At 37.6% G+C, this 12,172-nt stretch overlaps 1 protein-coding gene across 9 annotated transcripts in view; it reads right to left on the reverse strand.

Moving 5' to 3' along the window:
* Positions 1–12,172, reverse strand: part of NAALADL2 (N-acetylated alpha-linked acidic dipeptidase like 2) — a 1,281,993-nt gene that overhangs the window by 463,239 nt on the left and 806,582 nt on the right. The gene's annotated exons all lie outside the window — the stretch shown is intronic.

Genomic DNA, 12,172 nt, shown 5'->3' on the forward strand with positions numbered 1-12,172 from the left:
CATTACATGAGTAATAAACCCCTTTATACCCTCTTGGTGCATGCACGGCATCACGAGACTTAACCTCCAAACCAAATTTTAGGTGAGAGGTCCATCCCATCACTGCAGAGTGTCCGCTACACCTTACTAATTCTGATGAAACTGATAGAAGTTCAGTGGAATATCTTGTTTATTCCTATGATCTTTAAGATCAGTTAAACACGTTCCCCACCCCCAAGTGGTGGACTGGGAATTTCCTGGAAAAACTCCAATCAGTTTTTCTCTTCCACTCTCCCCTCCCCTTCTCACCATTGAGTACGCTGTCGTCATTCCCCAAATTCAATTGTTTGTTTAGATAAGTTGTACCAGATTCATTAATATTCAGAAGATATCTCAACTCTTATTGTGACATCCCTGCTATTTCTGCATACGTGTGAATTCACTAGCATTCCAGCCGGTACTGGAATCAATGTCTTCCATACCCTCCTTCCTCATACCTTAGAGTCAAGTTCTCTTCTTCTGTTGTCCAAAGTAAAACGTAAAACTTCTTATTTATTCAATATTTTTAATCTACAGTACCAGTTAATCGTATATGAGAAAAAAATATTTTTGTATGGAAAATAGCTGTTTTGATGTTGACTGTGTGTGTATAAACTTACAATTATACATACATATATGTACTTCTGATTTTTCATTATTCACATGAGCATATACATACCTTGTTTGTTAATTTATATGGTTATGAATATTTATTATTTCACCAAAAAAAAGTACTGCTATTTTTAAACAGAAAGATATAATAGAGAACATTAATAAAATGGAGTTTTGTCAAATAGAATCCAAGACTTATTACATTTCACCTACACGGCTTTGAAAGGTACGGTTCACTGAAGTCATTATACAAGGTAAGCTGTACAATTTACGGGTTGGTAGCACATTTACTGAACATATTAAATCACGCTCCAAACTATGTGTAATTCACACTTTATTGTTTCAAAGTTGCTTTTTTTCTCCTCGCGAATGTTTCTTAGATGCTAAGTTAGTTATTCTAAGTTGATCTCTTTCCATTTTTAATAAAAAAAAAGAGTACCAGCACTGTTTGTGTGTAAAGGTATTCATTTTGAGAAAAAGGAAGGATTGGATTCATAGTAGAGATGATTTTATTTAAAATTTACATTTAACTTTATTTTAGGATTTTAGAGTTAAAAGGCAAGTTATTTTTGAAAATGAGATTCTTTTCCAGAGGCCATTCAGTGAATAAGAGGAATGAAGGGTAGAGGAAAGGTCTCCTCGAATCCTTTCTCTCCCACACAGATGTTTTCAATGGGAAGACTCTCCTCCCGAGGAGAAATCCCTGATATCATCTTCATCCTCCCACCACTCTCCTTTTCCATTTACCAGCCATCTCTCTTAGCAGGAGGAAAAGAGATCCATCATGTGGGTACAATGCACAAAGGAAGACATGTTAGCATCAATGCCCTGATTCTAGAATCTCCCACTCCAATCTCTGTCAATGATCCCTCTGGAATTACCACTCTGACTGCTATCGAGCCCTTTGAAACATGTTTGCTCATCAGAGTTTCAAGTGTTCTAGTGAATTCTCAACATGTCATCCAAATAAGCAGAAAGAAACAGTGGGAAAAGAGCCCCTGCTCAATCTCCATCTGGCACTTTCCCCTTAGAGACAGCTATCTGTTCTCCCCCTCCCAGGTTCTCCCCCAAAAGGAAGGGCTTAATTAAGTGGAGACTTAATTTTCATTGGTTTCTTAGAATAATTTGTTAGAAACCGGAGCATGTTTCTATTGAATTTACTCATTCATCTTGCCTAATATTTTAATAAATGAGGAAGCAAAATAGAGAGCAGGGAGTACCAAGAAAAAGGAAAATTAAAAAAGAAAAGTAAGCTAACATATTAAAATAAGAGGAAAAGGTATTACCAAGAATATTATTTTCTGAATGAAAGACTTTATTAAGAACTAATAAGTTTATCTTTTTTTCCCCTTTTTTCCAATCAAGCTTTGGATTTGTAACTAGAAAGTGTGAGAAATTATCAGTGACTTAAGTGCTTCTTGGGAAGTCACAAATATAGAAAAAGGCTGAGAGATTAGTGATAGTGGTACGTCTTTCTAAGAGTAGACTATGGCGGATCCATCTCTCCATCCATTCAGGAATTATGTGCCACACACTGTGTCATGCATGGGGAAAACAAAGATGAAAAACAAAATTCAACTCAGGTCCTCACATGCCTAGGAAGCTGAGCCAGGGGTTTCCTCTTCCACTTGGCCCACTGCACATGCTAACCAGCACCTAATCTGAAAGGAAAGTCAATAAGCAGGTAGGAAGACCCCAGTCACTAACCTTGATTTCAGGATTCACCAGATTCTTGACATAGTTTAAAAGAAAGGGGTTTACTGCTATTATGGTAGCAGTGTAAGCAGAGTGGGGTTTTAGCCCTCTGTATTCTTTCTGCCCCAAACTGGGAAATAATGAACCTCTGTCTCCCCAAACTTTCTTTAGTTCATATTCACAAACATACTTACAGAGGAAGAACAAAAGAAAAAGAAGTTAGAGCAAGTGGTGTTTGTTCTGTCAAGGAAAGAGCCATATTTTATATAAGCAAACTCTGCATAGAAGTCTTCAGTGACTTGCCACAGCTCTTGGGATCAAGACAGCACTCGTTCCTAACATGGCCAACAAGCCACTTACCTCTTGATCACAGCTTGTGCCTCTTTTCCCTCTCAGCACATTCCACTCTCAGTGGCCCCCTCTGATTCTGTCTTCTTTGTCATACTGCCTCCTGCCCCAGGGCCTTGGTGCATGCTCTTCCCCTCCCTGGAAGAACTTATTCTTTCTTATTCACATAGTCACCTTTAAGCCTACTTCAGCTCCAGCATCGACTTCTGCCCTGGACCTCCCCTCATGGGCTCTGATTGCACTGGGCATCTCTTTTGTAGCCCTAGCCCAGCAGATTGATTGATTGACTTCTGTCTTTAAGATACTGTCTCTCATTCTTACTCTTTAAGGATGAGGGCCATGTTTGTTTTTGATAATCCCTATATCTCCAGAACACAACATGTCTGGCCAAAGACTCATTTTTTTTAATTTTTTTTAACTACACGAGTATGTCCCTGCAAGTATAAGCATAGAAAAAAATCTAAATATTAAGAACAAGTATCTATTTGGTAAGATCAAAAGTGATGCTTTACTTTTTTGTGTTTTCTAAATGCTATAAACAATTATTCTGTAATCGTACTAAAAAATGTTAATAAGAAAAAAAAAGAAATGAAGGTTGTACTGAGGTGAATTGTGTCCCCTAAAAATATATGATAGGTTCATGTCCTAACCTCTAGTACCTCTGAATGTGACCTTACTTGGAGACATAATTAAGATGTAAGATGAGGTCATACTAGATTAGTGTGAGTCCTAAATCCAGTCACTGTAGAGACAGATAGACAAAGTTACACACAGAAGGAAGACAGCTACGTAAAAATGGAGGAGGAAACTGCAGTGATGCAGCTGAAAGCAAAGGAACACCAAGGATTACTGTGCAACTACTGGAAGCTAGGAAGATGCAAGGAAGGATGCTGCCCTAGAGTTGTCAGAGGGGGAATGGCCCCACTGACACTTTGATTTTGAACTTCTAGCCTCCAGAAGCTTGAGAGAATAAATTTCTGTGTTTTAAGCCACCCCGATACTTTGTGGCAGCCCTCGAAAACTAATACAGAGATCTACAATAATCCTCTACAAATATCCTCCTTTAAATTAGGAACATTGCTGAATACGGATGTGGATTTTGTATACACAACTGACCTTTTGAAAACCGCATTGGTCTCTTTAAGCCATCAAGTCTTGCTATGTTTGTTCTGTGTGTTAACCTAAATTTACTTCATCTGTTTAATGAAATCTTGACATAAAACCATGGTCAAGTGAGCACATGGACTAAAACATTATTATTATTATTACGTGTAGGTGTTGTGGGGGTTACCTATCTAGATGACAATGCCTACTTTCCCTCTTTCCTTTCCCCACTGAACACAATTGTGTGAGTGTGTGATATCCCTTGTAAAACTAAAAGTAGCTGATTCTATCACTGTTCCCCGCTCTATGCTCTGAGAATAATATGAAGCCTTAGGGGGCAGACTCAGTATATTTAGTTTTAAATACTCCACTTAAGTGCATAGTCAATAGTCAATTTACATAGCGTCAACTCTGTTTATAAAATACAAAGCATAAACTTGCTTTACCAGCTAGTAGATCCTGAGCTAGCCAATTGGAAAGAGATTAGACAATCTAAGGCCTATTTGGCTGAATTCATCACTTGACAAAAGGAGGAGATGTCAGCAGTATCAGTTGAAAGCTGAAAATTAATGCTGAGGGTAGCTTAACAAGGCCTGAGTCACCAGCCTCCCGGTTCCAGGCGCTGCTGCTGTTGGAAGGCAGCCCAGTATAACAGCAGCAGCACAGACTCTGGAGTCAGGAGGCGCTTGACGTGAGCACAGACACGCCTTCTGTGCATCTTATTTTCCTCATCTATAAAATTTTAACAATAACACTGTGTTAACAATAATACTTGCCTTGCAAGACTAAATCTGTATAAAGGCCCAACACAGTTTCTGTCATTTAATAGAAGCTCAATACATCGTAACTATTATTGCTGTTATTGTTTTTATTTTGTTTTGTAGGGTAGTTGTTCGGCTCATAGAAGAGGTTTACTTTCTTGTATGGATTCGAATAAGGGTAGCACGCTTCCTGCTTCTAACAAGCTGTTTAAACTTGAGCAAGTCATTTAACCCTCTTGACCTCAGTTTCTTCATCTGTGAAATGAGAGAGCTGGAGTAGGCTCTTGATGGTCCTCACAGTATATGATTTTAACCATAAGACACAGGAACTGAAAACTGCCAGTTTTCTTTCTGTCATTCTGTTTTGGAGTCATTGAGCCATGTTGATAGAATTTTTTTAACTATTCACATATATAATATATATAATGTTGACTCCACTAGAATGGTTAAAGGAAACCCCTTAGTTTTTGCCAGGCAAATTCCGTGAAGTGAATAGGCATTTTGATTTTTCCATTGTCTATGATGGGATTACAGTGAAGAGTTTTGGGGTGCTGACATTGGCGAGATGGGCAGAAGAGATAGCACATGGAATATATATGATCCCATCAGGTAAAATAATACATATATACAAGTGTGTATGCATAACACATATATTTATACATACTGTAAGTGTATTATAAAGATGCCTAAAAGAGTAGCCAATATCAGTGAAGGTTATGTGAGTGTGGTAGAATTACACAAGGCTCTAACTTTATTCTTCATATTTCTATATACTGTTTGAATTTTTATAATGAATATATTTATTTATATATTCAGAAAAATGTAATACAATGACATCCTTGAGATAAGTAAAAGATGTACATACTATACTCAAATACGCCCAAAAAAGGAAGCTTGAATTTTTAACTTTATTGCAGCTGATAAACACTTTCTCATGAATCTTCTTTGTCCCTGGACAATTGGAAGAATAAATTTGCCAATTAAAAGAAACCTTGATCTGTTTCCTTTACACTATTTTAGAAATGGTAAATTTTCAAAGAAGGCGTTTGGTTCAATGAAAAGCTTTTTATTATTCTTTTAGAAAAGTGGGTCTGGTATCCATACACAGAATATATTGGGGTCTTCTAGCATTTTGCAAGCCTCAACAGTAATTTCTCTTCTGTCATCTGGTTATTAAATGTCTTATTGGAAACTGCTATGGAAGTCAGTAGATGCCAAAAATTTATATAAACTCTTCCCCAACCTTACTCTGAAGCTCACATTTCACTTTAGGGTTTATCCTACCGCTGCTCTGCTAGTGTAAATTTTGTGGCTCTCAGTCCCACAGCTTGGGCTGCCCATCCAAGATTCTTCGTTATGGTCCCATAGGTTTTCACGGGGTATCATGCTAGGTCAACAGATTCAAAACTCTCACATTTGACATCTCCCACGAGTTCCATTCCTTGATGCATGAATTCTGAGGAAGACTTCTCAAGGCCACACTAGGACTTCTCTTTGCCAAACACAGCACTTTCGGCCATTGGAGAAACACTGCCATTTCTCCTCCACTGTGATCACCATTGGATCAAGTTAGTGGTATTTGCCAGGTTATTTCTTTCTAGAATCCAGAATACCAAAATGCCAATCTAGAACTTACTCTCACTTTCACTCTCTTTCTCTCTTGCTTCTTCCTAACCCAGAAAGACCCTTTCTGTCTGAAAAGTCAAATCCCTTACATCATACACTCATTCTCCAAGAAGTGGCATTTGACATTCTCATATCCTGGGTCGCATGTGGTAGGGAGGGTACGGGAAGAGAAACAGAACTCAAAAGGAAGACACGTCAGCAGTTATATAAAAGATATTGTCCTTTTTATGCTTCTTTTTAATATTATTTAATTGACCAAACATTCACTAAGTGTTTCCTAAGGGTCAGCTATGGTATTAAGCAGCTATAGTAATAATCATGATTCAGTGTAGTACTGAAGAATAGAATGTATGAAGCACTAATATTTTAGGAAAGTTACTCAATGTACCTGAGCATCAGTATTACTTTTTGCAAAATGGTGACCATACTATTTGAATAAATAGTTTACTTTGGCTGCACAGTATGGTGAATAAAGGAATAGACTTTGGACTCAAGATACTTGACCTCAATCTTAATTCTTCAGCTTCCTATCTATGCAGTTTTGGGGAAATCTACTTAATCTCTTTTGCTTCAGTTTCCTCATCCGTAAAGTGGGGATTAATAATAGCAGTAATAGGGGCTGGCCCGGTGGCTCAGTGGTTAAGCTCGCACGTTCCGCTCCAGCGGCCCAGGTTCACCAGTTCGGATCCCAGGTGTGGATCTACACACAGCTTGTCAAGCCATGATGTAGCAGGCATCCTACATATAAAGTAGAGGAAGATGGGTACAGATGTTAGCTCAGGGCCAGTCTTCCTCAGCAAAAAGAGGAGGATTGGTAGCAGATGTTAGCTCAGGCCTAATCTTCCTCAATAAATAAATAAATAAATAAAAATAATAATAATAGCAATAATAATGTAAAACCTACCTCATATATTGTTGTGAGGTTCAAAGTATAAATTACAACATTTATAAAAGTGCTTGGTACATAATAAGTGTCCAATAATAATTGCTTTTCAGAATTGTTTGAATACTAAATGACAAAAAAGAACTTGAAAGAAAGTACTAATCCTTGATGTTTCATAAATCTAGTTTATTATACTACCAGTATTAATAATATACTATCTATACCTACTTCTCCAATATTTCTGGATAAGCCAGGAAAGGTTTTTAAAATTTATTTTTGTAAAAGACTCATGCCAATAATCCATAATTATTAAATAAATAGTATAAACCAAAATATAAACACATAAACATTATCAAAATTTTTAAGTTATATCCAAATTATTTCCAAAATTCAAGTCACCCATTAAAGCAAAAGAGGAGGAAAGGAAGAGTTTTTGGCAGAATGCGTGTTTCTCATAACCCCATCTGTAGAGTCGCTTTGGGCAGAATACACACAGTTGACTAACAGACATCATATTGTGTAGGATGCATTGGGTCTGGCTTCCTGTCATTTCCACTACTGAATTCCAGGCATGCTACAGAGTTGAATCAGATTAAGTAAACCAAAAGAAGCACTATCAAAGAAAAGTGCTGATTTTTACACACTTGGTAAAGAAACTGCCAAATACTATGGGATCTACCTGGATGCCAAGATAAGACACTTTGACCCCTTTCTTCAGCACTAGTAGAACTCTTCCAGGTTTTACAAAAGCCGTTCAGGATCATGAGTGATTCTGGCAGAGAAAATAACAGTTTGTTGGTATTAAACTGCTGTTTTTGCAGAACTGGGTTTTTGAGACAGAAAAGGAGTTATTTCAGAATTGAGAGAAGCTCCAGAATCTTGTAACACAGAAAAAGGAAGATTTTTTTTCTTTAACCCAAACTGGTTTAATCATCTTCTTTTCACTTTTATAGATGAAAATGTAGGTCACTCCAATAATGTTTCCATTCACTGTATCTTCTCATTCAATTTGTTATTCTATCTCTTTCCTGCCCTTCTACTTCCCTCTTTCATTTTTAACACTTTTTAACAGAAATTTTACTTTTTTATTTATTTTTGCTAAGGAAGATTCACCCTAAGTTAACATTTGCTGCCAACTTTTCTCTTTTTTGTATGTGAGCCACCACCACAGCATGGCCACTGACAGATGAGTGGTGTAGGTCTGTGCCTGGTAACTGAACCTGGGCCACTAAAGCAGACATGTTGAACTTAACCACTAGGCCACCGGGACTGGCCCCAGAAATTTCATTTTTCAACAGTGTCCAGCCTACACTACATATTTTCATTGTCAGTTCCTCTTCATCAATCTCTTCTGCCCTCATTTTTCGAGTTGATCATTGGAAAAGAAGAAAAACTTCACCAACACACGCAGCCCCCAGGTAGACAGGTAAAAGATTCATACAAGATGCATGAAAGACCAGGTGGTTCAGTGAACTAAACAGCACTGTAGAGTGTAGTGTTGGATTGGATTGTAAAGCAGTCTTAGTTTCTTTGTTTAATTTCCATGATTTAATTTTTTCTTGGTTTCTTGGCTATCAAACTGGAACATCAACACATTTCAGAAAGTTACATAAGCTACTGTAATTTATGGCAAAGTCCTTTAATAACTATCTAGAATTTAAGAAAAATAATATGGAAATGGGTTGTAAGTGGAGGGAAGTAGTGTTCTAATTCATCCCCCCTCAATTTTTGCATCTGTACAATGGAGAAATTCTATATGCCTCAGGGAATTTATTGCTTTGAAAGTTATTCGTCATGAAAGCCCTGAGAGAACAAATAGTGGTTGCTATTTATTAGTAACACAATTCTACCACTTAGACTTTTTCATATATATTACAGAAAATGTATAAAGTTATAAAGCTATTGTTCAATCTGGGTATTCAAAAAATATTATGCTAAATTTTGCTGCACTAAAAACATGCATGCAACTGATTGGTACCATGTTGTATTGGATTTTTCCATAAGGATTAAAGTATAAGGTACAGATTCACTCACCCTGGGTGATTAAAATTCTGCTATGATGAAAGTCTGTGTCTGAGGACAATACCATTGAGGAGTTTTGATTAAGCACCAGAACAAAACACAAACAAGAAAATATGAAGAGAAGTTTGACGATAGAAGGAAAAATAATGGGGAACATTTTTCCTTTAATTCATTGTTATTTCTTTGGCCTTTTCCAATGTGCATAATTTAGAGAAGTCAGAGTCACTGTTACAGTTTGGTTTGAATGTCTATCTTGGGGAATTAACTATAAAATATCCAGAACACCTCCTAAGACTTACTTTACCTAAATGGAACTCTGTATTATTCGGGAGCATGCAATTAGTTTACTAGACATACACTGTATATCTCCATATCCAAAGAGAAAACAGATTAGTTGTTGCCAGAAGCTGGGGGGAGGGGGAAATGAGGAGTAACTGTCAAAGGGAACAAGGTTTCATTTTTTGGAGTGATGAAAATTCTTTGAGATTAGACAGTAGTGACTGTTGCAAAACTCTGTGAATACACTAAACAAATAGTGAACTGTGCACTTGAAAATGGTAGTTTTATGGTATGCAAATTATATTTCAATGGATTAAAAAAAAACTTTGTCAAAGCTGTACCTCCTCTCTAACTGACTTTCTAGGGTGAGAAAGTTGTCTGTCTCATTCCTGTAGACACTTCTTCTTTTTTTCACTGCTGTTACATTATTTTGTAATTAGCCCTCATATATCCCTGACCCTTATGGATCATTAGCTTCTTGAATAAGGAGAACCTTTCTTTTGCCTTCTTCTGCTTGACTTATAACATTTACTTGAGAAATGCTTATTGATTGAATAAAAGATGACGTTCTTAGGTTTTATAAATATGTCCTGAGGAAAGGCAGAATCCATGACCATGTGTATCTCTTCTTTACTTCAATACCAAAAGGTTGCTCATAAGCATCTTTAATCGTGTGACAGGAGCTTGCTTTCACAATCCCAGGGCCACTTGAAGAAGCTATGCTGCCACAAAGCTGCTCCGAAAACTCCCTGCTGAGAACTGCCTTCTCTATATAGAATTAAGAACGGGACAAAGAATTCCGCAGCTCTCAGTCCCAATAGGAATTCCTTGGTTACGAGAGGGCAGGAAGTACCCGTGGGTATTATCCCAGCCACTGAGGGCTGCTGGATCAAGCAGGAGCAAAAGAGAGTGCAAATTTAGAGAGACTGTACAGCCTACTTCTCTCTGGCCTTGTTTACCCCCCTGATGTAAATCACTTGGCCAACACTGCACTGAAAAATATGGCCTAGGAGAGCTGTATTTCATCAACGTCTACCCCATTATATTCAAATACGATTTTACAGAAGTCCTAATTCTATCACAGTTACTTTCATATCATAAAATTTGCAGCATTTCCTTTACGTTTGACAAGCGAAAATTTGCATTTCTTCTATGTCTTATAAAAAACCACTTAAAAGTTTTGAGTTCTATTGACCACAATGATTCCCATCCTATGTTTTGTTCCGGTTTAGAGAAGAGAAAATAAAATGATTAGAGATTTAGTGGGGATTGTGAATATCAGAGACCAAACACTTGAAACTCTCAAAAGGCTAAAAATAATTGTCCACGTAATTTAACTGTAGACTGTTAAGTAGTGATGTTTTGAGGTTACCTTTCTTTCAGAAAGTGACACAACTCTTTGCTGAAATATGATTTCAGTGTTCCGATTTTAACACATTTCTTTATTAGTTTTGAGTCTTTTTCTCCCCAAGAGAATTTCATCCCCCAAATTATATTCTCCTTCTTTTATCTCTGAACGCAGGGTCTATCTGGTTAGGTAATGGATATCTGAGGAAAGGAACTCTTAATCTGGTCTCCATAAGTCTGTAAGGGGGTTTATCCAAAGATATTTTTTCTAGGGGATCCATGAATCCTCTGAAATTATAGGCAATTTTTTAAAGTATGTTTTTGTGTACGATTCTTCGGAAAGATGACACATTTCTCAAAGCTGTCAGCTCCTCAGGTAATGACTGCCACTTATTTTTTGTGCCCATTCTCATTAATAACAGTCACTCTTTTGTTCAGGAACAGTATGTCCACAGTATCAAGCCAGACACTGTAAGGAATTAAAGACAAATATAAGACATTACTCACAGACAGGTATTTAATCGTGCAACTGAAAAGACAAGTCTTCTACTTCATTTTTATACAGAACAGAGTACATTCGTGACCTCCAAGATACCTTCCAGTGCTAGAACTCTAAAATTGTGAATCATTATTCACACACAGCGGTGAAGTCAGAGAGAGAGAAAAATAAACAATGCAGGACCTTCACACCTTTTCACAGTGCAGTCAGCCAATTGAACCTCACAGTTCCAAGCTGGAAGACACCTAAAGCGGGATCACCCAGTCCAACCCCTTCATGCTCACAGGCTGTCTGTCTTTTGATTAGTGCTTGTAGTCAATGTGTGATGTGACTGTCACTGTGCAACATTGACTCCGAGGTTTAACTTTGTCCTCCTGGAGTCTGCTGAAAAACGCCTTTGAACTGTGTGCCGGCCCAGCTGCCAGCGTGGTTGTGCCCCACTCCTCTGGGTTCCTCTGTACTGCCAGAGGCTGTACTCGAGGCTGTGTTTCAGTGACACTTTCAAACTCCTCCTGCCCTGTTTCTAATTACCACACTTCAACTCTGTAGAACACCAGCGCGGGTCACTCTTCCTCACAATAAATAAATAAATAAATAAGTAAATAAATCTGATCTTTCCCATCACAGGGACTTTCTTTCAGGTCATATCCCCCCTTAGGGTCAACTGAGCACAAGTGAATGTCCCACCTCTCTTCTTTTAAAAACCTTTCTTCCTTTTCTAGCTTCCACTACAGAACCACACTCCTTACATAGTTTTTATGTATCTAGAAACTCATTTATAAGCTTTACTAGTGCAGAAGTTGTGAAAATCTAGTTTCTTCTCTGAGGGATCAGGATTAATTTATTAGGCAGGGTTCTACACCCTTCTGTCATCAGAGCTGATGCCAGGACTAGGCTGCTAGGCTCTTCCTCGTTATATTAACTTTTCCAGGTGATAACGTCATCAAGTCATAAGCCAAAAAAAGCTACTTAGACCAA

The sequence above is a fragment of the Equus asinus genome, chromosome 5, assembly GCF_041296235.1.
Source record: "Equus asinus isolate D_3611 breed Donkey chromosome 5, EquAss-T2T_v2, whole genome shotgun sequence".
Taxonomy (NCBI): Eukaryota; Metazoa; Chordata; class Mammalia; order Perissodactyla; family Equidae; genus Equus; species Equus asinus.